Raw genomic sequence first — 27,658 nt, forward strand, 5'->3', positions numbered from 1 at the left:
AGCCGTCCACCCCCAATCTTGGTGTTCCGTGCAATGCACGGGCATCTACGCACGGGAAATTATGTCGAACAGGGCTAGTTGTAAGTAGGCTAGCTCTGCAGCCATGATGATAGTGATAGCAGACGGTGAGGCTAACTATGGTATGCCAAACACGACGCCTATACTCAGGTGTCATCTCCGGCGCAGGGTCTTGTCACTTCACTGTGAGGAGCAGCACGTAATAATTTGACCAACGGATATTCACTGTGAGGAACTGCCTTTGGGTGAATGACACGTGGCCCCAAGGGGTGGCTGGCCCACCTATCATACAGCCAAAGGCAGGTGCAGTAGAGGGCCGAGGAGTAGTACGAAATCCTACGCACCTACGCACGCTAACCTAGGGCTGAGTGATCACTCGAATCGCAAGATCAGTTGACTAGAAGCTACGCTAGACCCATGGAGTCGATGAGCACGAGCATCAGCCGGCTGTGCCAGATGCTCCATGACGTCGGCCTGCGGCCCGGCACCGAGGAACGTCTCCAGGTAGTATTGCTTGAGGCCGCCAGGGCGAGGGGCCGCTTGGACGACAGCTTCGTCTCCTTGTTCGACGAGGTCCTCGTCGGTTTCCTCGACAAGTTCACCGTCGTCAAGAAGCTTGCGGACGACTTTGACGTAAGCCTCCAGCCGACGTGCCCAGGCTCTGCGATGCTCGCCACCCTCAACGGCCACTATGGTAACAACCTCTTCGACGCACCGGTGGCCCTGCGACTGCCCGCCGTCGCGTCGGAGAATGTCCACCTCGAGGTCGCGCTCGCCGCGCAGCGCCTGGCACAGCAAGACACCATCGACATAATCACCCACGTCTACGCGCAAATCGTCCACAAGGACTACTACATGCAAGAGGAGGACGATAGGACGCTGGCCTTCTTGGAGCGCAGGGCAACCTTGGACGGCACTGTTCAGAAGCACGTTGAGCTCGCCGCCAACGCCGCTGCTCCTCACACGTCGGTTGGTGAACCGGCACTAGGGCGTGAGGATGTCATTGAACGTTGATGGATCCGTATGTATTTTTATCTTTCCGTCAAATCCATGTAGTAGTATATGATACTACAGTAATTATCTTACCTTTCGCATCAACTTCATAATTTTTGTACGTACTCCATGCATGAACGGCGCCAGAACCAAACTTCTCATTACTCTAGGCAAGATCGTTATTTTCTATCTATCGGTCGCGCCATGGAGCAGAACCAAATTTTACAAGTTACGAGTTCAAAAGGAAAAGCCTGTCGTGTTCGCGTCGCACCCCCACACGGTTGGTCTGGCACGCCGCTCAAGCGGGAATGCGTGCGGTGTTGCATTTTCACTTACAAGTGGGACCGCAGTTGAGCAAACCGACTATCGGCAAACCCCCACCCCGCCCACCGCGCGATGGCTGAAAAAATAGGAGGGAGAAGAGATGGATGTAGCACGGACTCCAAGAAAATTGGTGTCGGATGGGACTCGTGTGGGTGGCGTGTGCCGTACTTCTAGACGTGAATGCTAGTTATGGCCCATGCCACCCCACTATATCGAGCCTATATCGAGGTACGTAGAACAAATTTCCTGCAGTCCATGCTCAGCCCTCCTCTATCTCTCTTCTCAGCCAGCCAGCGGACATGCGGAGCCCATCGTCTGTTTGCTCACATGTGGCCCCACATGTCAGTGAAAATGCAAGAGGACCCACTGAACCTGCACATCTTTCACCTCGACGTGCTGGTGATGAAAAACAAATCCAATAAAGATCTTCGGTGGCCACTTTTGGAGTTACTCAAGAGTAGTAAGATTCTATTTACAGTTTAACCCAAGATGCACATCTCGTGGCTTCAACTACCACTCTATTTTCTTTCATGACACGACCTGGATGCTGGATGTCCCACGTGTCGGCAAAAGGAGGCAGAACCCGACCAAATCTTCGGTTCTGCTCTCGGATGAGATTAGTGCACTTGTTGATACTCCTACTAGAATAGAGGCTAGACATGAGACTAGATGCGAGGAAGCAACGTCTACTTCTTTACACTCGAAGAAGAAAGAAGCACGCAAGATCGAGCCTCCGCAGATCAACAATGAATGCATCGAGAAGGCACTAATCCAACTTACAGGAGTAGTAAAATGTATTCTTGTGGTTCTTGTTTTCTTTGGTCTTGCTTTTCTAGTCAAAATTATCGTTGGAGTTCGTGCAAAACGGAGGTCCGTTTGGGGTCGTGCATTGGAGTTGGCCTTACAAGTGGGACTGCAGTTAAGGAAACCGACTATCGGCAAACCCCCACCTCGCCCGCCGCGCGATGGCTGAAGTTAGAGAAACGACGAGGTTGAAGAGATTGCTCTTGCACAGACTCCAAGAAATAATATGGTGCCAGATAGATGTCGTGGTGGTGGCGTGTGCCATACTCCTGGACATGAATGCTTGTTCTGGCCCATGCCACCCTACTACTCCTACTACTTAATATTTTTTTGGAGTCCGTGCTAGACACGTGCACGTACAATAATATTTTCTGAATACATAATTGTACGTGCATTGTATTCGGAAAATGTTTTTTTGCCTCGTCGCACCACTCACTCAGAGAAGCGACTCGAAAGCCATTCATAAATTTAGTAAGTTTATCACAGGCATATCATTTTATTACATACAACAGGTCATCAACCCACATCGACAACAAGGATACATTATAAGTACCAAAGTTTTCACCACACAACAAATAACAAGCCATGAAATGAACTTCAACTCAACCATTCCGCGGCGTTCGAAACGCTTGCTTTGAACCACAAGTGATTCTCTGGGACAGGCCATCCGTTGTCGATCTGGAGACCAACGCAGGACTGATCATCCAGGCTGAAGCAGCCTACTATATCAGTAATAGGGTAGGGAACCACCCAAATGTCCGAGGTATAGACATAGTTGCTTCTCATAAATGTGTCAACAGCAGTTGGATCGCCTTTCACCATCATCGAATAGTTTTGTCCAAGGAAGAGCGAGTTTTCTCCAAGACTACCAATTCTGTGCCAGGGAGAAGGAGTTGGCGCTAGCACACTAGTATCCATCCCGAATACCATGCAACGGGTGTTGGAATAGGTCCGGAGAGTGCGACCATGAGAGACACCTGCTTCCTTAGCAGTAACATCATTAGTGGGCTGTATACACACAAGAAGAGGTGATCCATCGGAATTAGTTGCCAGGCGCCACAGAGTATATGGGCGCTGCTCGTGATCATCACCATCGGCATCTCCCCCTTGGTTATAAACTTTTTCAAGTATAGGTGGTGGGATGTTCACAGGACCTTGGAAACACAAGAAGAAGGTTAATTAGTAAAGGGAAACTTGTTAACCCGCATGCATGTGGATGAAACAATTATAATTACGGTGGAAGACAAACGTACCGAAACTACGAGGATGCCATGCAAAAAGAGTGCCACGAGTGGTGGCAGCAAACACAAGGCCCTCGTATTGAATTGCATCACAGTACTCATTCGTGCACAGAAACTGATTTTTGAGCAATGTCCATCGAGTCAAACCACTAAGGATGGCAACAAGCTTGTCGAAGATAGCAACAACTTCATAGTTTTTGTAATTCCAAGAGCGGTTGGGAACTTGACAAATTGCTATCTTCCGTAGAAGACAGTCACCATGATCGTATTTGAACGCGCGTACATTACCGGTGTGCTCAACCTCTGGGCAGTGTGCTGAGATTTTTGGAAGTGGAACCCGGTGACGAGTGTACACATTCACAGGTTCCCACTCGCAGTTGGACCCAATGTAAACAACCCAATCTCCATTTGCGCCCGCCCAAGCCTTGCCCTCAAGCGATGGCATCTTAACATCATACGTATCATTATCAAGCGGCATCAACTTGCATAGGGCGAGGCCTCCGTCGTGCCGGCGCAAGTCATCAGGGTCACGGCGAAGAAGATAGGGGAAATCAAACCGCTCCTTGACTCTTGGGTTCTTTGTAATGATGTTATTAGTTGAGTCGAGAATGGGCTTGAACGAACTTGCCATGCTAGCTGAGGTGATGACGTCGCACCGATCAATGAGTTCCTCCACCACGTCATCTTTCAGATTGGGGCAAGAATAACGGGGTCGTTTCCGGCCTATTCCCTCCATGGAGAAGACGGTCGAACAATGGCAGAAGAAAGGGTGAAGGGCTGAAGGAAAATGGAGGAGGGAGAGGAAGAGCGTGCGACAGTAGTTCCAAATCGAGAGGGAAAGGCGAAGAGTCGGTGGACGGTTGCGAGTTTGCCACGGTTCACGAAGAGGCACCCCGGCCTACACGTCCGTTCGGAAATACTCCTACTACTCGCCGTCGTCTCATTAATATGTTGGAACGGGACCACATGTCAACGAAACATGGTGTGTAATTTCTCGTGCAAAATGCGATCTGGCCGCGTTGGCCCGAGGTGCCGCATTAGTTATCGACCTTTATTTTTTTAATGGCATGCCGATCAGTTTTGAAGCACGACTAACTGGTACTGTACGTGGAGAGGATGACAGCAGGGACCCGCCAAGGTCATGGCAGTACACAAGCAAGTGCCTCCTTATTTCAAGCCAATAAAAAATGGCTCCTCCTAGTGGATTTCTGACATCTGGGTCCCATGCCATTGTCAACGTAGTCAACAAACGAGAGAATTGCACAACGAGCGGCTGACACTAGGGACCCAGCAACTCGCCCAGTTATTTTTGTTTTGGGTCAATTTGATAAATGCCACTCCAAATATGGTGTATTCGAGAAATGCCAGTACAATTTCCAAACTTTGAAAAATGCCATTTCATGCCATTTCTAGTGGCATTTTTCAAAGTCTAGAGTGGCGTTTTTCAAAGTATGCAAAAATTGCAGTGGCATTTTTCAAAGTTTGGAAATTGCAGTGGCATTTTTTATGAATCGCCATAATTGGAGTGGCATTTATCTAATTTGTTTTTGAGACGGAAGCAGGGTGTCAACTAGGCTATGCGGGACACTCTGGCCTGTCTAGACAGCCTTTTCTTTTATGTTTACCACAGACCAGCCCAGTAGTTTTTTTTTCTTTCTGAAAATGGATAGCCCAGTTCTTTTGTGATTTGTCAAGTAAGTCGCTTTATCAGACTTGCTGGGCTACAAATATTTCAAGACGAGGAGAGCTTCATTCGGCTAGCCGAGAAAATGGCCTATCAGTAATGAGAAATGGGATGTACATTTTTAAAACACATCGAACCGGCAATTATTTTCAAATATCTTTTTTTCATTTCGAGATTTTAAATTGCATTGATTTTTATGCGTGGACAATTTATTAGATTTTATATTGATATACATTTATTTTTAAAATCAATCTGAATGTGACTCAAAATTTCGGGATTAAAAATAGTTCAGACCGCACCGACATATGCAAAATTTCGTATAATTTTTTAACCGTGGCCACAATATGGGCTGTAAAGCTAACATAAAGAATATGGGCACCAAAAAACCCGTAAGAATTAGCAAATGGGCTGTAAATTATTTGAAATAATGACAGATGGGCTATATGCTGTTTTCCACAGATTTGAGTCTTTCCACAGATGGCATGTATACTGTTGGATATCCATCCAACGGCCGTCGTGCTTCTTCAATCTCTGCTCTTCCTGCTCCAGCCGCTTAAACAAGCGCCGACGGGACTGCCTTCTCCCTCCTCCCCGTGGCCGGCTGTGCTGCCACGCAGGCCTCACAGCCCCACCGTACTCCCATCGCTGGCCTAGCCATCCCTCTACTCACCCACACCTGCTGTTATTCTCCGGCGACGACAGACGAACCAGTAAACCCTCGTACAGTCGTACTCCCCTCCACGTGGGAAACAAAAACAATGGGCGAGTCTTCCCTGCCTCTGTGTCGTTCCCTTCCTAGGCCTCGCCTCGTCCACCGCCCTAGTGCTCTCAGCGTGGCGTGGTCAGCGTGGTCAACGACCGACATGCATCTGAAGTGAACTGTACGTGGAGAGACTGACAGCTGGGTCCACGGCCACACGCAAGGAAATGCCTCCTTATTACGTGCAAAATAATGATTTCCTCCACCTGACATCTGGGACCCACCGAAACGGCCTCTGTATTTCGTGAAAAAACGTTACCGCCGCTGACAGCTCGGACCCACCAGCTATATCTTCGCACGCAAGGAAGTGCCTCCTTATTACGCACAAAAAATGAATACTCCCCCTACTAGTTGGGACCCAGTATAGTGGGCCTACTAAGTTGATGGGGACGAAGGGCTTTGTCAACTTAGTCAATATGCACGATTCTAGCTCGACTGACCGTACGATGTCCATCCAACGGTCGTAGTGCTTATTCAACCTCTGGTCTTCTTGCTCCAGCCGCCCAAAGCAGCGCTGGTCGTGCCGCCTGCTCCTGCCTCCCGTGGCCGGCTGTGCTGCCGTGGAGGCCTCACCGCCCCATACTACTCCCACCACTAGCCAGGCCATCCCTTCACTCCACTCACCCACACCCCCTGTTATTCTGTGGCGACGGCAGCGCAGCCGAAATAGTGAACCCTCGTACTCCTCTCCGCGTGGGCATCCACTGCCGCGTCTTCCCCAGCTCCGCGTCGTCCCCTTCCTAGCCCTCGCCGTCGTCCACCGCCGTGGTGCTGTCGGCGCAGCGTGGTCAATGTGGTCAACGACCGAATTCCATCAGAAGAATACTGTACATGGAGAGGCTGACAGCTGGGTCCACGGCAGCCGCAAGGAAGTGCCTCCTTATTACGCGGAAAATAATTATTCCTCCACCTCACAGCGGGGACCCACCAGACGCCCATCAGTATATCGCGAAAAAAAACGTTTGCCCCTGACTGCTGGGACCCACCCGACGGGCCACCGTATTTCGTGAAAAAAACGTTCCCCCTACTGTTAGCTCGGACCCACCGGAAGTGCCTCCTTATTACGCACAAAAAAAGAATACCCCCCTTCTAGCTGGGACCCACCTTAGTGGCAGGCTGACTTGTGGGCCTACTAAGTTGACGGGGACGGAGGGCTTTGTCAACTTAGTCAATATGCACGATTCTAGCTCCAGTGACCGTACGATGTCCATCCAACGGCCGTAGTGCTTCTTCAACCTCTGGTCTTCTTACTCCAGCCGCTCAAATTTGCACCGGTCGTGCCTCGTGCCCCTGCCTCCCGTGGCCGGCTGTGATGCGGCGGAGGCCTCACCGCCCCCTACTACTCCCACCGCTGGCCAGGCCATCCCTCTACTCACCCACACCACATGTTATTCTGCGGCGACGGCAGCCTCACACCGCAGCGAACCAGTGAACCCTCGTACTCCTCTACGCGTGGGCATCCACTGCCGCTTCTTCCCCGGCACCGCGTCGTCCCCTTCCTAGGCCTCGCCGTCGTCCATCGCCCTGGTGCTCTCGGCGCGGCGTGGTCAACGTGGTCAAGAAACAGCTTCCATCGGACGTGGACTGTACGTGGAGAGGCTGATAGCTGGGTCCATGGCCGCAGCAAGGAAGTGCCTCCTTATTACGTGCAAAATAATTATTCCTCCACCTGACAGCGGGGACCCACCGGACGGGCCACCAGTATTTTGTGAAAAAAATCGTTTCCCCCTGACTGCTGGGACCCATCGGATGGGCCACCGTATTTCGCGAAAAAAACGTCCCCCCCCCCCACTGTCAGCTCGGACCCACCGGAAGTGCCTCCTTATTACGCACAAAAAATGAATACTCCCCCGGCTAGCTGGGACCCACCTTGCTGGGAGGCTGACTTGTGGGCCTACTAAGTTGACGGGGACGAAGGGCTTTGTCAACTTAGTAAATATGAACGATTCTAGCTCCAGTGACCGTACGATGTCCATCCAACGGCCATAGTGCTTCTTCAACCTCTGGTCTTCTTGCTCCAGCCGCCCAAAGCAGCGCCGGTTGTGCCGCATGCTCCTGCCTCCCATGGCCGGCTGTGCTGCCGTAGAGGCCTCGCCGCCCCCTACTATTCCCACCGCTGGACAGGCCTTGCGGTGACGGCAGCCTCACACTGCAGCCGAACCAGTGAACCCTCGTAGTCCTCTCCACGCGGGCTTCCACTGTCGCGTCGTCCCCTTCCTAGGCCTCACCGTCGTCCACCGCCGTGGTGCTCTCCACGCGGCGTGGTCAACGTGGTCAAGGAACGACTTCCATCGGAAGAGTACTGTACGTGGAGAGGCTGACAGCTGGGTCCATGGCCACAGCCCAGTTTTTTTGTGATTTGCCAAGTAAGTCGCTTTGTCAGGCCTGTTGGGCTGCAAATCTCTCAAGACGAGGAGAGCTTTCATTCGGCTGGCCGAGAAAATGGCCCATCAGTAATGAGAAATGGGTTGTACATGTTTAAAACACATCAAACCGGCAATTAGTTTCAAATATCTTTTTTTCATTTCAAGATTTTAAATTACATTAATTTTTATGCGTGGAGAATTTGTTGGATTTTATATTGATATACATTTATTTTTAAAATCAGTTTGAATGTGAGTCGAAATTTTGGGATTAAAAACAGTTCGGACCGCACCGAAATATGCAAAATTTCGTATAATGTTTTAACCGTTGCCACAATATGGGCTGTAATGCTAACAAAAAGAATATGGGCTCCAAAAAACCTTAAGAATTACCAAATGGGTTGTAAATTATTAGAAATAATGGCAGATGGGATGTATGTTGTTTTCCATAGATTTGAGGCTTTCCTAAAAAAAGGTTGACGCACAAGCACTGACTGTTGGATGTCCATCCAACGGCCGTCGTGCTTCTTCAATCTCTGCTCTTCCTGCTCCAGCCGCTCAAACAAGCGCCGGCGGGACTGCCTGCTCCCTCCTCCTCGCGGCCGGCTGTGCTGCCGCGCAGGCCTCACCGCCCGACTATACTCCCATCGCTGGCCTAGCCATCCTTATACTCACCCACACATGCTGTTATTCTCTGGCGACGGCAGACGAACCAGTAAACCCTCGTACAGTCGTACTCCCCTCCGCGTGGGAAACAACTGCAGAGTCTTCCCTGCCTCCGTATCGTCCCCTTCCTAGGCCTCGCCGTCGTCCACCGCCCTGGTGCTCTCGGCGCAGCGTGGTCAACGTGGTCAAGGAACGACTTCCATCGGACATGGACTGTACGTGGAGAGGCTGACAGCTGGGTCCACGGCCACAGCAAGGAAGTGCCTCCTTATTACGCGGAAAATAATGATTCCTCCACCTGACTGCTGGGACCCACCAGACGGGCCACTGTATTTCACGAAAAAATGTTTCCCCCTGACTGTTGGGACCCACCAGCTACATCTTCGCACGCAAGGAAGTGCGTCCGGGCAAAAAAATGATTCGCCCCCTGACTGCTGGGACCCACCAGCTACATCTTCACAGGCAAGGACGTGCGTGACAGTCGGGACCTACCAGGTCGAAGCTTACGTAGCGTTGTCATTCTGGTCGCGAATGTGTACGTACATACTGGTCGATGTAGAGGCGCGCACGTGTCGTAGTAGAGGCGCGCAGTGTCGTAGTAGAGGCGCGCACGTAGCATGTACACGTACGTACAGCGGCCAGGGAATATGAGAATATGAGAACACCGCTTAGGAAAGGTATGGAATCAACATTCGACTCTAAAGCAACTCGAATACCACAACTCAAAACAAAACAAAGGATTGGCTTGCAAAATAAGCCTGAACAAACATATGATAGAGATTTCGTCCGAAGTTTTCGTGGTGGGGCCTACACTGGCTCGATCGTACAGCACCATCATGTACAAGGCAGTGCACATGACATACGAAGTGTCCCCGCGTCAGCATAGCCAAGGACTCTTTAAGACACAACGAGACCACTGTAAAACCAACCGTGGATAGGCGGACCACTAGACGTCGAACCCCAATTTCATATCATACATCTGTCGGAGAGATATCCTAAGAGCTACTTGAAGTCCCACTTATAAACTCCCGAAATTTTCTGATTATGCAATCAGGTGTTGGGGATACAGGGGAAGCATAATATCTCACCCAAAGCTAGCAAATCCTACATCCAGTTGTATCCATCCTTCAACACATAACCAAGAAACCTTCGGAAATCATTTACCTCAACCTTCAAAAAGCATCCGTTATATGAGTTATGGCAATACTCCCGAACTCCCGCCTCAGTACTGGGTGGCGTCGAGGTTAACTCACCAAAAACTGCATAAAAGAGATTTTCGATGTCGGCGAAACTCAGGTATTCCAGAACTGCAACGATAAAATTGTGACGACAACACCTCGGAGCTCAACTCCCCGGGACACTGCCACAACTCCTAAATGTCAGGAGGCACCAAGAACAATGTTCTCTTCACAAATCGATCGGAACGATTCCAAGATACCCGCGTGATCCTTAAAAAATTTTAGTGAAATTTGAGAAGAGAAGAGTCAAAACTCTAGGTCAGGATGCCTCACCATAGCAACGAAGGGACTGAGGAGTAAAAGAATTCCTAACTCTCCGATATATAATTCCTAAATGACTCAAAACATTTTTCTAGACTCAACAATGCCAGCGATTCGATCAAGCAGGGGGCTCCTAAGGTCGGGTAAGGCTCTGATTACCAACTTGTAACGCCCTCGATGCGGCTATATCTCCCACGTGTCGAAGCACGACTTAGAGGCATAACCGCATTGAAAGCAATGTCGCAAGTGAGGTAATCTTCACACAACCCATGTAATACATAAGGGAAAAGATACATAGTTGGCTTACAATCGCCACTTGACACAATACATGAATAAAGCATTACATCATCCAGATACACACAAGGTCCGACTACGGAACCAAAATAAAAGAAGACTACCCCAAATGCTACACAGATCCCCGATCATCCCAACTGGGCTCCACTACTGATCGACTGGAAACGGAACAACATAACGAACACGACCTTCAACGAGCTCCTCCTTGATCTCAGTTGCGTCATCTGCACGGTATCGTCGGCACCTGCAAACTGGTTTGGAAGTATCTGTGAGTCACGGGGACTCAGCAATCTCACACCCTCGCAATCAAGACTATTTAAGCTTATAAGTGGGGTAAAAGGTATGAGGTGGAGCTGCAGCAAGCGACTAGCATATATGGTGGCTAACATACGCAAATGAGAGCGAGAAGAGAAGGCAAAAGCACGGTCGAGAATCTATGATCAAGAAGTGATCCTAGAACAACCTACATCAAGCATTACTCCAACACCGTGTTCACTTCCCGGACCCCGCCGAGAAGAGACCATCACGGCTACACACGCGGTTGATGTATTTTAATTAAGATAGACTTCAGGTTTTCTACAACCGGACATTAACAAATTCCCATCTGCCCATAACTGCGGGCACGGCTTTCGAAAGTTCAATGCCTACAGGGGTGTCCCAACTTAGCCCATCACAAGCTCTCACGGTCAACGAAGGATATTCCTTCTCCCGAGACATTCGATCAGACTCGGCATCTCGGTTACAAGACATCCTCGACAATGGTAAAACAAGTCCAGCAACACCACCCGAATGTGCCGACAAATCCCGATAGGAGCTGCACATATCTCGTTCTTAGGGCACACCGGATTGTCCAAACTTCCGGTAGGCCAAACCAGAGTTGCCCCTGGTGGCCACCGGCGGCTGACAAGGTGGACCAACACTCAGAGGAGCACTGGCCCGGGGGTTTAAATAAAGATGACCCTTGAGCCGACCGACCCAAGGGAAAGAAAAGGCTAGGTGGCGAATGGTAAAACCAATGTTGGGTATTGCTCGAGGAGTTTTATTCAAGGCGAACTGTCAAGGGGTTCCCATTATAACCCAACCGTGTAAGGAACGCAAAATCTGGGAATACAACACCGATATGACGGAAACTAGGGCGGCAAGAGTGGAACAAAACACCAGGCATAAGGCCGAGCCTTCCACCCTTTACCAAGTATATAGATGCATTAATTAAATAAGAGATATTGTGATATCCCAACAAATATCCATGTTCCAAACATGGAACAAGATCCAATCTTCACCTGCAACTAGCAGCACTATAAGAGGGGCTGAGCAAAGCGGTAACATAGCCAAACAACGGTTTGCTAGGACAAGGTGGGTTAGAGGCTTGGCTTAACAATATGGGAGGCATGATAAAGCAAATGGTAGGTATCGCAGCATAGGCATAGCAAAAGAGCGAGCAACTAGCAAGCAAAGATAGAAGTGATTTCGAGGGTATGGTCATCTTGCTTGAAATCCCGCAAGGAAGAAGAACGAGTCCATGAAGAAGACAAACGGACGTAGCCGAACGGATCCTCACAAACGCGACGTAATCGGAAATAACCCGAAGAAGCAACACCGGAAAGAAGCAAACAACATAGTAAACAACCAACACATAAACATGGCATGATGCACAACAAGTATGATGCAAGTTTTATGCAATATTTACGAAAACATTGACATGATAAGATATGAGGCATTTGTCTCCATGATGGAAGGAAAAAGGGGTGCCACGGCGGCGAAACAGAAATGTTACCATGGCAACATTCCGGTGATTCGGCAACTCAAATGAGATGCTAGTGCAAAGGAAACAAGTGTGGGTGCGCAGAACGTGCAAGGGTGACGGGGAGTGATCCCGGATACCGGGTGTCCCACATGTCGGTGGCAAGGCAAAAGAGGGGCAACGTGCACCGATAGTTCGGACTCGAGGCGAACAAGGGTGCATCTCATACAACATGCATTTATTCGTTCACGGGCGTCGTCTCGGGGTTATACCTTCAGAGCATGCAAAGGGAACGGTTCTCGTTCGTAGAGGGAAGTAGGCGTTCTCGCGACGTCGGTAGTGCAAGTAGTCGATCTCTCATGCTCTAGGGTCGACGATAGAGGTTCTCGCAAACTCGGCGACGGTAATGGAACACGTTTTGGAGGGGAAGTGGAGGTTCACGTTTCGTAGTCGTTCGGGGTCGCCGATAGTTGTACCCATTCGTAGTTGGACTTGACGGATCCGATGCCTCCGGACGTAGTGGTACATGTTCGTTTTTCGGAGAGGTACTTGGCGTTCTTCGGTCATAGGTACTTGACGTTTTTCTACCCGGGTCTTCGGCGACGGTCGTTGTTTTATGCGTCGGGCATCAAGGTACTAGCCGAGGTACTTGCCCTTCTTAGCGGTTCCGAAAACGGCGGTAGATGAACTTGACGCGTCGTCGTGGTACTTGTGGGTCCGGTCTTGACGGAGTAAATGTACACGTTTCGTAGATGAACATGGGTGTCGTGGTACTTGGCGTCGTTGTGGCCTCCAGGTACTTGCCGAAATCCACATCGGATGTGGTCGTACAGATTTGAAGACGAACTTGGCGCCAAAGTCGAACTTGCCGGTCTTGATGAATCTGAAGGGGCATCGAGGGACTTGCCAAGGCCCTGCCTCGGGAGGTCACCGGAGGTGCGTGGAGACGGAGAGATGGTGTTGCACGGCTACGGGCACGTGACGGGTGATGGGGTGGCGAGGTGACCAGAGGCGCGAGGAGGGGGATCCTGGTCGCGACAAGATAAGGCAGCGGGGCGACGGCAACAGAGCTCCCGTGGGAGGCCGAGAGGAGTGACGAGGAGGCGGAGCAGGTGGCAGGCGCGGGCAAGGAGCTCCTCCAGGAGGTCCAGGGAGAGCAGAAAAACAGAGGAGGAGGCAAGATGGCACTGCGGTGGCCTGCTGGTCGAACTCAGGCGATTCAGCGAAGCAGCGGCGGAAACAGCTTCATGCGGTTGATCGAAGTAGAGACGAGGCCCTGCGGCAGGAGGTGAGCACGGACAGGAGGGGATCGGGACGAGGGCAGAGCCGGCCCGATCCGGTAGGAGAGACAATAGGGACGGGAAGGACATGCACGGCGGCCCCGGTCACCGGCGGCCAGCGATGCAGAGGACTCGGCCTGGCGCGAGCGGGGGAATGCGTTGGTCATGGAGGATCTTAGGCGTGGCAGGGCCGCGGCGAAGGGGGCGTCGAGGGCGAGCCGGGTCGATGGCGACGACGCTCAGAGCAGGTCGGGCCCGGTCATGGCGACGGGAGAGCGACGGAGAGGCATGAGCGAGGAGGAAGATGGGGATCGAGCAGCGGCTCTCCCGGCTCGATGCGTGGGGCGTGCATGTGGCGGCGGCGTCGGGAGGGAATGAGGGAGAGAGGTGCGCGAGGGAAATCGGGCTAGGTTTAGAGACTGCAGCGGGGCTGCTGGGCCTTAGAAGGCTGGCTAGGCCTACGTGGGCCGCGGGGATGGAGCCGGCTTGGCAGGTTGCAGCTGGGCTGGGAGGCCCAGACGGCTCTTCTCTCTCCCATCTCCTTCTCTTTACAAAAACAAAAAAATAAGAGAAGGGAAAAGAGAGAAGATAAGGTTGGAAGAAGAATTTGGGCACGGGGATAATTTTCACAGACTCGAAAAAATGTGCACGGTCCGGGAAAATAGAAAAGGTCAAGTTTGAAAGATTAAATTCAAATTCCTTTGAATTTAATTCAAAAGGTTTGAGCTAGGACATGTTTTTTTCAAAGTGCTCAAAAATGTTGAGAATTTAGGTGGAGCTCCGGAAAATGACGAAAGGACATATGGCAAAGTTAGAGGCCAAGAGTTGTGATGACTAAAGCATTGGGATTTTTGCAAGTGAGTTATGGGTGATTCCAAGTTAACGGAATATTTAATATAGCTCCCTAATATTGGGAGGGTATGTTATAAAGAGAAGTCACCCTTCCCTCGATTTAAATGGATCGGAGATTCATACGATTTATTTATTTGAGTTGCACAGAGTGATGGCATGATGACATGATGCAATGCACATGATGCAAGGAAGAATGCAACAGACGAAACAAATCACACAACGAAACCCGGAAACCCTGGAAGACATCTGAAGCTCTGGTCTTGGGGCGTCACAACACTCCACCACTACAAGAGGATCTCGTCCCGAGATCTAGAATGGCACCGGAGGGACAACGGAAGAGAAAGAGAAGAGGTAAAGCTAAGTTGCTTCTTTGACAAACTAGTGAAACCAAAGAACCTTGAGAGGTTGAACAAATTGAAAGAAAGAATGCAACGAAGTAGAACAAAGTTGAAAGCACTCTGGTAGGGAAGAGTAACAAGGATGAACAAATTCGGACATCACTCCATTTGAAAAGAGATGCAAGACTTGATAAGGCGAAAAGAACTTGAGCAGAGGGCATAACACTCCGGTTAAAAGGGTAAGCACGAAAAGAACACCATTCGAGATGATGAGAGAAAAGAGCAACATCACAATGCCTCCAGAAGAAATGAAAAGATGCAATGGAATGAACGAAGGGAAACATGATCTTGAGAGAGCACGCTTACAACAAATGCTAGAACGGAGTTGTTGGGAAACCAACAACGAAAAGAATAAGCTTGATATGGTCTTATGGAGTACATCTCAAATTTATGAGGTGACAACCTGCCACTCACGGGAAAAAGAATTGGATTGATCAGAACAAGGAGAAGAGAAACTTATCTCACCGGAAGGATAAATGAAGAACTTGGATCATTTATAAGCACCATAATTAGCAACAATCCTTAGGGAAGGCTTTAGGTGAAAATATAACCCAAGATAACTCCAACGAAGAGTTTGATGGATTTAAATACCTCATTCTTAATAACATGTGAATCATGAAACATGAACTCAAGTTATCAAGACTGACGTAATACCACCTCCAATGATACGGAAGAAAGAATTGCACTCCGGATAGCGAGAAGAAGAATGCTTGAGCTCCTCTGAAAAGAATCTTGATGAACACTTCGAGAAGGTATTAAATCCTTGATGAACCATCATGTAGAACCTCCAGGAAGAACTCCGGTAACAAAAGGATGATCAAATGGAAGGAAAGAGAGGTTGAAAACACAAGGTGAAGCCTTGCAATGATTAGAAGGAGCTTCGCGATGAAATAATTTACAGAACTTGGAACTCCGAGAAAAGAGAAGATGAAAACAAAACAGGAATTTGATGAGCCTCCGTAATAAGGAATTGAATTTAGTCGATGGAACAAAATAAGAATTACATTATGCTTATCCTTCACCAATTTAAATTGATGACAAACAATGGATTTGGCATATTACTTATTCTTGTAGAAAAAATTAAGAGAGATATAACGTAAACTTGAGAAGGTCTTCAACGAACCACCGGTAGGATTGGAACATCAAATAAGTTGATATGATAAAGAAGGAAGAGAAAACTCTTGAACGAATCACCGTAAGAATTTAAATAAACGAAGTAAAGATAAAGAAACACCGGGAAGAATTATAAAAGAATGAAGATACTTGAGACAAACTACATACATGAGAAACAAAGGGATCACGAACTGATTAGAGATCACTTGAATGAAGCACCGGTAAGATTTGGAGAACCATAGCTGAAAGCTGAGAATGAATAAATCTTAGATGATGGACTCCAGATAATCAAACTAAACAAAATCTTGAATTGCTCCGGATAGGTGAAAAGAATTCTGACAATCGAAAACAATTATGAGAGGATGGCAACAAACTAGAATCACGAATCTTGAAGAGAATGGAGCAAGATTAAAGAGAAACTCTTCTTCGGTCTTCAAAATCCGAGAATGACGACGAGAAACACCACCATGAATTATTTAGACACACCAGAAGAATCAAAACGAAGAGGTTGAGCCAACGATGAAAAGATTTTGACAGATCTTGGAGAAGACATTTGACTGATGATAATTCATTCTTACGTCAAACTTTAAAAGATTTGAGAATAGCTCCGGTAAAATTAGAAGAGTCAGCTAAGATCCTGGGAAAAGATCTGTGGGTTAGGGCCCACTCAAGAGAAACACCGTTGAACGATTACTCGAAAGAGAGATTGCACCGGTTGAATTGAATGGCTTGAATGAGATAACAATCTCGACATAGGTTGAACGGATCTTGAATGACAAGACGAGCCTTCTGAGATAACTTTAGCACTCCGGAATAATTGAATAGCGAGAAATGGATGATTAAGAGGAGCACCGGCAAGAGAAAGAATTTGAAATGAGGAAAGGAATACGATCAACACTAAAAGCTTGAGTTGGATCCACCGGAGAAGAAAAAGCAAATGATGATGAACTTGAGGCTCCGTTAGTATCTTCATGAGAATCACCGGATAAGAATATTGATGAAAAAGAATGGAGAGACTTCACATCCATAAGATGGATACTCGATAAAGAAATCCGAGTCCTTGAAGAAACAAGGGTGGGAGTGTGGGAAAACAAAGGCAACTTGGGAAGGATGAAACAAACACCATTGAGAGAGCTGATAATTGACCTTGCGAATGTTGAAATGATCGGATCCACTTGAAGAGAAACACATCGGTGAAAAGGATTGACATGACAATCTCGATTATCAAGAAGGATTAGTATTCACATGGGAATATGAGAACACCGCTTAGGAAAGGTATGGAATCAACATTCGACTCTGAAGCAACTCGAATACCACAACTCAAAACAAAACAAAGGATTGGCTTGCAAAATAAGCCTGAACAAACATATGATAGAGATTTCGTCCGAAGTTTTCATGGTGGGGCCTACACGGGCTCGATCGTACAGCACCATCGTGTACAAGGCAGTGCACATGACATACGAAGCGTCCCTGAGTCAGCATAGCCAAGGACTCTTTAAGACACAACGAGACCACTGTAAAACCAACCGTGGATAGGCGGACCACTAGACGTCGAACCCCAATTTCATATCATACATCTGTCGGAGAGATATCCTAAGAGCTACTTGAATTCCCACTTATAAACTCCCGAAATTTTCCGGTTATGCAATCAGGTGTTGGGGATACATGGGAAGCATAATATCTCACCCAAAGCTAGCAAATCCTACATCCAGCTCTATCCATCCTTCAACACATAACAAAGAAACCTTCGGAAATCATTTACCTCAACCTTCGAAAAGCATCCGTTATACGAGTTATGGCAATACTCCCGAACTCCCGCCCCAGTACTGGGTGGCGTCGAGGTTATCTCACCAACAACTACATAAAAGATATTTTCGATGTCGGCGAAACTCAGGTATTCCAGAACTGCAACGATAAAATTGTGATGACAACACCTCGGAGCTCAACTCCCCAGGATACTGCCACAACCCCTAAATGTCAGGAGGCACCAAGAACAATGTTCTCGTCACAAATCGATCGGAGCGATTCCAAGATACCCTTGTGATCCTAAAAAAAATTTAGTGAAATTTGAGAAGAGAAGAGTCAAAACTCTAGGTCAGGATGCCTCACCAGAACGACGAAGGGACTGAGGAGTAAAAGAATTCCTAACTCTCCGATATATAATTCCTAAATGACTCAAAACATTTTTCTAGACTCAACAACGCCAGTGATTCGATCAAGCAGGGGGCTCCTAAGGTCGGGGAAGGCTCTGATTACCAACTTGTAACGCCCTCGATGCGGCTATATCTCCCACGTGTCGAAGCACGACTTAGAGGCATAACTGCATTGAAAGCAATGTCGCAAGTGAGGTAATCTTCACACAACCCATGTAATACATAAGGGAAAAGATACATAGTTGGCTTACAATCGCCACTTGACACAATACATGAATAAAGCATTACATCATCCAGATACACACAAGGTCCGACTACGGAACCAAAATAAAAGAAGACTACCCCAAATGCTACACAGATCCCCGATCGTCCCAACTGAGCTCCACTACTGATCGACTGGAAACGGAACAACATAACGAACACCATCTTCAACGAGCTCCTCCTTGAGCTCGGTTGCGTCATCTACACGGTATCATCGGCACCTGCAAACTGGTTTGGAAGTATCTGTGAGTCACGGGGACTCAGCAATCTCACACCCTCGCGATTAAGACTATTTAAGCTTATAGGTGGGGTAAAAGGTATGAGGTGGAGCTGCAGCAAGCGACTAGCATATATGGTGGCTAACATATGCAAATGAGAGCGAGAAGAGAAGGCAAAAGCACGGTCGAGAATCTATGATCAAGAAGTGATGCTAGAACAACCTACGTCAAGCATTACTCCAACACCGTGTTCACTTCCCGGACCCCGCCGAGAAGAGACCATCATGGCTACACACGCGGTTGACGTATTTTAATTAAGATAGACTTCAGGTTTTCTACAACCGGACATTAACAAATTCCCATCTGCCCATAACCGCGGGAACGGCTTTCGAAAGTTCAATCCCTACAGGGGTGTCCCAACTTAGCCCATCACAAGCTCTCATGGTCAACGAAGGATATTCCTTCTCCCAAGACATTCGATCAGACTCGGCATCTCGGTTACAAGACATCCTCGACAATGGTAAAACAAGTCCAGCAACACCACCCGAATGTGCCGACAAATCCCGATAGGAGCTGCACATATCTCGTTCTTAGGGCACACCGGATTGTCCAAACTTCCGGTAGGCCAGCCCAGAGTTGCCCCTGGTGGCCACCGACGGCTGACAAGGTGGACCAACACTCAGAGGAGCACTGGCCCGGGGGTTTAAATAAAGATGACCCTTGAGCCGGCCGACCCAAGGGAAGAAAAGGCTAGGTGGCGAATGGTAAAACCAATGTTGGGCATTGCTGGAGGAGTTTTATTCAAGGCGAACTGTCAAGGGGTTCCCATTATACCCAACCGTGTAAGGAACGCAAAATCTGGGAACATAACACCGATATGACGGAAACTAGGGCGGCAATAGTGGAACAAAACACCAGGCATAAGGCCGAGCCTTCCACCCTTTACCAAGTATATAGATGCATTAATTAAATAAGAGATATTGTGATATCCCAACAAATATCCATGTTCCAAACATGGAACAAGCTCCAATCTTCACCTGCAACTAGCAGCGCTATAAGAGGGGCTGAGCAAAGCAGTAACATAGACAAACAACGGTTTGCTAGGACAAGGTGGGTTAGAGGCTTGGCTTAACAATATGGGAGGCATGATAAAGCAAATGGTAGGTATCGCAGCATAGGCATAGCAAAAGAGCGAGCAACTAGCAAGCAAAGATAGAAGTGATTTCGAGGGTATGGTCATCTTGCCTGAAATCCCACAAGGAAGAAGAACGAGTCCATGAAGAAAACAAACGGACGTAGCCGAACGGATCCTCACAAACGCGACGTAATCGGAACTAACCCGAAGAAGTAACACCGGAAAGAAGCAAACAACATAGTAAACAACCACCACATAAACATGGCATGATGCACAACAAGTATGATGCATGACCGGTTTTAAAAAAGCATGGCATGACAAAGTGCACAAACAACACTACAAGTTAAGTGGAGCTCAATATGCATCGGGATGCATATTGACAAAACACCACAACAATTATTTGGTTCACTCCCGGTTAGGTACTCAACAATATTAAATGTTATTTAAACATGCCAAGAGGTGGAGCATAAGTAAACTAAACATTTTAAATGGGGCCGGATATAACAAATAAAAAATCCGGTAAATCCCCATATGCATTAGCAATTTAAAACAAACAACAATTTTAACCAAACTTGAAGTTGTTATCATGATGCGGATGACATGCAAGTTTTATGCAATATTTATGAAAATGTTGACACAATAAGATATGAGGCATTTGTCGCCATGACGGAAGGAAAAAGGGGTGCCACGGTGGCAAAACGGAAATGTTACCATGGCAACATTCCGGTGATCCGGCAACTCAAATGAGATGCTAGTGCAAAGGAAACAAGTGTGGGTGCGTGAAACGTGCAAGAGTGATGGGGAGTGATCCTGGATACCGGGTGTCCCACATGTCGGTGGCAAGGCAAAAGAGGGGCAACGTGCACCGATAGTTCAGACTCGAGGCGAACAAGGGTGCATCTCATACAACATGCATTTATTCATTCACGGGCGTCGTCTCGGGGTTATACCTTCGGAGCGTGCAAAGGGAACGATTCTCGTTCGTAGAGGGAAGTAGGCGTTCTCGCGACGTCGGTAGTGGAAGTAGTCGATCTCGCATGCTCTAGGGTCGACGGTAGAGGTTCTCGCGAACTCGGTGGCGGTAATGGAACACGTTTTGGAGGGGAAGTAGAGGTTCACGTTTTGTAGTCGTTCGGGGTCGCCGATAGTTGTACTCATTCGTTGTTGGACTTGACGGATCCGATGCCTCTGGACATAGTGGTACATGTTCGTTTTTCAGAGAGGTACTTGGCGCTCTTCGGTCATAGGTACTTGACGTTTTTCTACCCGAGTCTTTGACGACGGTCGTTGTTCTATGCATCGGGCATCAAGGTACTAGCCGAGGTACTTGCCGTTCTTAGCGTTCCGAAAACGGCGGTAGATGAACATGACGCGTCGTTGTGGTACTTGTGGGTCCGGTATTGACGGAGTAGATGTACACGTTTCGTAGACGAACATGGGTGTCGTGGTACTTGGCGTCGTTGTGGCCTCCAGGTACTTGCCGAAATCCACATCGGATGTGGTCGTATAGATTTGAAGACGAACTTGGCGCCGAAGTCGAACTTGCCGGTCTTGATGAATCTGAAGGGGCATCGAGGGACTTGCCAAGGACCTGCCTCGGGAGGTCACCGGAGGTGCATGGAGACGGCAGAGATGGTGTTGCGTGGCTGCGGGCACGTGACGGGTGATGGGGTGGCAAGGTGACCAGAGGCGCGAGGAGGGGGATCCTGGTCGCGACAAGAGAAGGCACCGGGGCGACGGCAACAGAGCTCCCGCGGGAGGCCGAGAGGAGCGACGAGGAGGCGGAGCAGGTGGCAGGCGCGGGCAAGGAGCTCCTGCAGGAGGTCCAGGGCGAGCAGAAAACGGAGGAGGAGGCAAGATGGCACTGCGGTGGCCTGCTGGTCGAACTCAGGCGATTCAGCGAAGCAGCGGCGGCAACAGCTTCATGTGGTTGATTGAAGCAGAGATGAGGCCCTGCAACGGGAGGTGAGCACGGACGGGAGGGGATCGGGACAAGGGCGGAGCCGGCCCAATCCGGTAGCAGAGACGGCAGGGACGGGAAGGACACGCACGGCGGCCCCGGTCGCCGGCGGCCAGCGATGCAGAGGACTCGACCTGGCGCGAGTGGGGGAATGCGTTGGTCGTGGAGGAGCTTAGGCGTGGCAGGGCCGTGGCGAAGGGGACGTCGAGGGCGAGCCGGGTCGAGGGCGACGACGCTCGGAGCAGGTTGGGCACGGTCATGGCGATGGGAGAGCGACAGAGAGGCATGAGCGAGGAGGAAGATGGGGATCGAGCAGCGGCTCTCCCGGCTTGATGCGTGGGGCGTGCGTGTGGCGGCGGCGGCGGGAGGGAACGAGGGAGAGAGGTGCGCGAGGGAAATCAGGCTAGGTTTAGAGACTACAGCGGGGCTGCTGGGCCTTAGAAGGCTGGCTAGGCCTAGGTGGGCCGCGGGGATGGAGTCGGCTTGGCAGGTTGCAGCTGGGCTGGGAGGCCCAGTCGGCTCTTCTCTCTCCCGTCTCCTTCTCTTTACAAAAACAAAGAAATAAGAGAAGGGAAAAGAGAGAAGAGAAGGTTAGAAGAAGAATTTGGGCACGGGGATAATTTTCACGGACTCGGAAAAATGTGCACAGTCCGGGAAAATAGAAAAGGTCAAGTTTGAAAGATTAAATTCAAATTCCTTTGAATTTAATTCAAAAGGTTTGAGCTAGGACATGTTTTTTTCAAAGTGCTCAAAAATGTTGAGAATTTAGGTGGAGCTCTGGAAAATGACGAAAGGACATATGGCAAAGTTAGAGGCCAAGAGTTGTGATGACTAAAGCATTGGGATTTTTGCAAGTGCGTTATGGGTGATTCCAAGTTAACGGAATATTTAATATAGCTCCCTAATATTGGGAGGGTATGTTATAAAGAGAAGTCACCCTTCCCTCGATTTAAATGGATCGGAGATTCATACGATTTATTTATTTGAGTTGCACATAGTGATGGCATGATGACATGATGCAATGCACACGATGCAAAGAAGAATGCAACAGACGAAACAAATCACACAACGAAACCCGGAAACCCTGGAAGACATATGAAGCTCCGGTCTTGGGGCATCACAATATGTATGACAGAAAAAAAATTCGTTCGGCCCAAAATGTCATGGATGTGTCTTTTTTTGTAGTGAAGGGGACGACCCGGTGGCGATTTAGGGCAAGAAACATCAGATCGAGAGCCAGGCAAAGCGTGTTTGCTCCCTGGTAATCGAAACCCTAGCAATACCACCTCAAACTGGAGTAGGCCTTTACCTTCACCGCAAGGGTCCGAACCAGTATAAACTCTCTGTATCCTTTGTCCTGTTTAACCCCTTTAAGCTAACCTTATCGCAATGGCTCCACAACTAAGTCCTTCCATGAGGACATCTGCCATGACACTTCCACGATAGGAGGGGTGTGGCGTACCACAAAACGGGACTCCACGGGCTACTGTTCATCTCTACCGTCGACCTCCTCCAACCTCCACGGGCTACTGTTCATCCACCGTCGACCTCCTCCAGCCTCCACCTGCGACTATTCATCCACGATCTCCTGTTCATCCAGCCTCCACCGCTCCTCCATCGCCTACTGTTCAGCCAACCCTCTCCACGGGGTCCTGTTCAACCACCCCTCCATGGGCTACTGTTCATCCAGCCCTCCACCAGCTACTGCTCAACCAGCCCACCATGGGGTCCTATTCATCCAACCCTCCATGGGGTCCTATTCATCCACCCCCAACCGGCTCGATCAGGGTCATGTTCATCCAGCGGCGACGACCTCTACTACCACGGGGTCCTGTTCATCCACCCCCCACCGGGAACTATTCATCCAACCCCCAACAACGCTCATTGTTCATCAAGAGGCAGCAGGTTCGATCAGCTTCAGATAGCAGCAGTAGCGAAGGAATCGCTCGATCGGGTTCAGTTAACAGCCAGGCATCGATCACGCGGGTTCAGTAACGCGTAGCCTGCAGTGCAATCGCTCGGTTTCAATAGGCGAACACCTCGCTCGGGTTTAGTTAGAGCGCAATGCCTCACACACACGTGCATACGTGTACGAGAGAAATGCGCAAACATCCGTGCATCGCTCGGCCCCGACCACCCACTGTAACCGGGAACTCCCCGATATTTTCCTCGCCCTTTCTTCTATCATGGTTTTTTTTCGTCATGGACGGCCCAAAGAATGTCATGGAGCTGCGTCTCCGTCCTGCCTAGGACAAAAGGCCCATTTTCTGTCATGATTTTTTGTCATAGAAGTAGGACCCACCACATCTATGATGATACCGGGTTTTGTCACAATTATCGTCATAGAAGTGTCATAAGCATGACAAAAAAAATTTCGTTCGGCCCAAAATGTCACGGATGTGTCCTTTTTGTAGTGTGTGCGTGCGTGCGTGTGTTCGTGAGTGCATGTGTACATGTCAGTATTGCACGCCTGCATGCATGCATGTGTTCATGCGAGTGTTGCGTGCATGCATGTGTATGTGTGGGGTGAGGCTACATTTCAGTCGACTGACTATTTCATCTCTGGACAGTCGATTTTTCCAGCCGTTGGATACGAAATCAAGGGCCCGTGGTTCATCTTCAACCTCCACCCCCCCCCCGAGCCGCTGTTCGCACATGAACACGTCGCCGTGTACCTCCAACGTCAAGGGTGATGCACCGCAACTCATGTCGAAGGAGACCCGTCCGGAGGCGCGGCGTCAACAGCCGACAGCCACCGCCAGCCCCCGCCGCCCGCGGCCGGCGGCGCTCCTGCGCCGCCTCACCGCCCTGCCCTCCCTGAAACCACTCCCCACCGTTGGTCCGCCGCCGCCCTGGCCATCCCTCTAGGCCCTCCTGCGCCGAGCTTTTTCTCCGGCGATCCCCACGCCACCGCCCCACCACCGTGCCCCCACCGCCAGCGACCACTGCCCCCACCCCGAACCATAAGATAGATAGCGGGGTACCTCTCCGGTGAGCCCCCTTCCCACTGTGGCTGGTTCTTCCTTAACTCCGGCGAGCCCCCCACCCCCTGAAAATTGACCGACCCGAAAGTCGATTCAGTTGACTGGAGTGTAACTAAATCAGTACGTGTGAGAATTGCATGCATGCATGCGGGCACCGCGGGCGTGTTTGTGCGCATGTGTGATGAGTTTGTATTCACCATAGTGGCTCATGCATGCATGCAATTAAAACAGCCGACTCAGCATATCATCACAAGGTGATCCTTGTCCACTATGGTTAGGGGGCGCGGACTGCCAACCAAAAGTCTCACGACTTCGAATTCCCACCGACCACTAATTTATTACCATTTCTGTCTTTCATATATGTGCTGACGGGTGGGCCCTATGGTAATGTGCGCTGGTGAATGTGAACCATTTGACTGGTCAATTGATCATGTCATCAACAAATTATGGAGCTGTATGGTGAGCCAGTGACCATATGATCACCATAAAATATATTTTATTAACACAGTACAGAATCAAACTACCGACCGAGACGCATTGTATGAATACCCATGTGGAGGACTCGGCGTACAAAACGAAGCTACCAGAGTCGTGGAGGACTCTATCCCCACTGATGATAAGGCGACTATATATGATTTGTAACTGTAGGCCCTGAGTATGTTATAGAAGCCCGGTGCTAGTTCGTCAATAGTATACACACACGCACAATGCCTGGTATTCACGTGTACTTTGTACACACCCCTATCACAAATATACAGTACCAGGAGTAGGCTTTTTTCTCAACTGCAAGGACCCGGACTTGGGTAAAACTTTGCCTCGTATTACCATCCAGCCTAGCAGTCAGGGATATCCTACCGAATGATCTGATGGAATCATATCTGCCAACTACTAAGAGAGAGGTGTGGGGGGGGGCAATGTGTGCGAGAGAGGCCTAAGGATAATGTGCATGCGGGAGACACGTAGGCACATATATGTGCCTATAGAGGGCTAGTAGAGACCGTGCGTGTGTATATATGCATGTGAGAGAAATAGTATTTTCCAACTGAGATTGGTGAAAAGAGTGGTGCATAGTACTAAGAAAGAGAGAGGGAGAAATATAAAGAGTGTGTGCGTGTGCGTGAGACACCCCGATAGAGATTGTGAGCATGTGTGAGAGAGAAATGCCGATGTATATAAAATGTGTGCACTTATACGTTAGATAGAGAGATATATAGCGCGTGTGTGAGAACGGGCCGAGGCATAGTGCATCTACATGTAAAAGGTGGTTCTATGTATTAAATTAAAATATAAATGACATTATTATTTTTGGATGAGATCATGAATTTTGCAATTTGTGTATGAACGAACATCGGTCTATCCGACACCCATACTCTATTGAATTCTAGCATGTTCATGTGTTTATTTCATATTATCGATCCATAGAGTGAGAGTGATTTGAAATCCAGACAATGCATTGCTTTTGCAATTCATATATAAACATTAATTAGTGCACTCCATGTTGTTAGTGTGAAGCCCTTTATACATTTGTCACTTACATGGATACATTCCAAATTGCTAGCTACGAAATAGAATACATGTTGAATTGAACATAAAGGGGGTTTCAAAGATTCGAATTCATAGGAAGTGCATTCATCTATTTGAATCCGAGATAATGGCATTTGTAAATCAGATCTAAAAGGGGGCATCAATCTTTGTTGTGCGTTGGAACATGCTATATATTCATATGCATGTCTAACTATTTTTTTGCAACCAAGGAGTTATATCTGAAACCATGCATGAATTGAGGTAAGTTGCATATTTTTTAATATATACTCGTGTATAATGTATATTCAAATGTATCCCCTCCATTCCAAAATAATCATAGTTTTAGGATTTTGAAGAGTCAAGATTTGTGAAGTTTGACAAATCCTAAAAGTTCAATTCAAGAGAACCAAAAACGCTAATGCTTCTACTCCCAAATATTGAACGAAGCGCCAAATAAGCCTATGGTCACCCAAAACCGCGCGAGACTAATGTTTGCTAGTAGGAAATTACTGTCCTGACTCTGGCCCGTGTAGCCTATCGGCCCGATGTCCAAAGGTCTAAACCGGGGTAGGTTTGTAACTTCACCAAGATGCCAGTCTCAACCACCTCTGAGAAGCATTCATACGTCGTGGACGCCTAAACACCCATGCGCTCGGCCGAAATCTACCCCGCCCACCATTTGGGACACCTGAGATTACTATCCTACCCCCAACCGGTAATATGTCCGAAATTTTATATGGGGGCAAAGTTTGTAACTTTCCCCAAATTTCAAACAAGCATGTCCGAAACCAAAACACTGTTTCCCCTTAGTTCCCCCTCCTCCCGTTTCCCCATTCATACTTTATGGGCTCCAAAACACCCTCTCCATGAGCCGCAAAACCCCAGCCTCCTTCGTCCTCCACCCCATCGTGCCCAATCCACCGCCGCCCTCCTCCATCACGCCGGAGCCGGTACCTCGACGTCGTCGTCCAACGCAACCGCAATCGCAACGCCCTCGAGGACTTAGCAGCTGAAGCCAAGGCAGAGCTGCCTCCACGACACCGACGCTGACGTGCGCCGTACCAGAACCATTTCGACCACGTCGTCCTGCGCCTCATCGCTGCCGCTCCACTGTCACAACCGTCCACCGCACCAGAGTTGTTCCCGCTACGTCATTGTTCGCCGCCTCAGATCTGGTTCCCCGCCGCCGACAGATGGCCATCGAACACACTCAACAACTTGGCCATGGGTTCGTCCAAGGCTCCACCGTCCTCCACAACTTCTCGTTTCCAGCGAACCACAAGAAGATCGTTGGAAAAACGGAAAGAGGACACAGCACTGCCAGCAGAAAGAGGTACTCCTGTTTCCTTATTCATGCAAATCTTACGTCTCCGCTCACACCGTATTCATCCCA

Source organism: Triticum urartu, chromosome 4 (genome assembly GCF_003073215.2).
Source record: "Triticum urartu cultivar G1812 chromosome 4, Tu2.1, whole genome shotgun sequence".
Classification (NCBI taxonomy): Eukaryota; Viridiplantae; Streptophyta; class Magnoliopsida; order Poales; family Poaceae; genus Triticum; species Triticum urartu.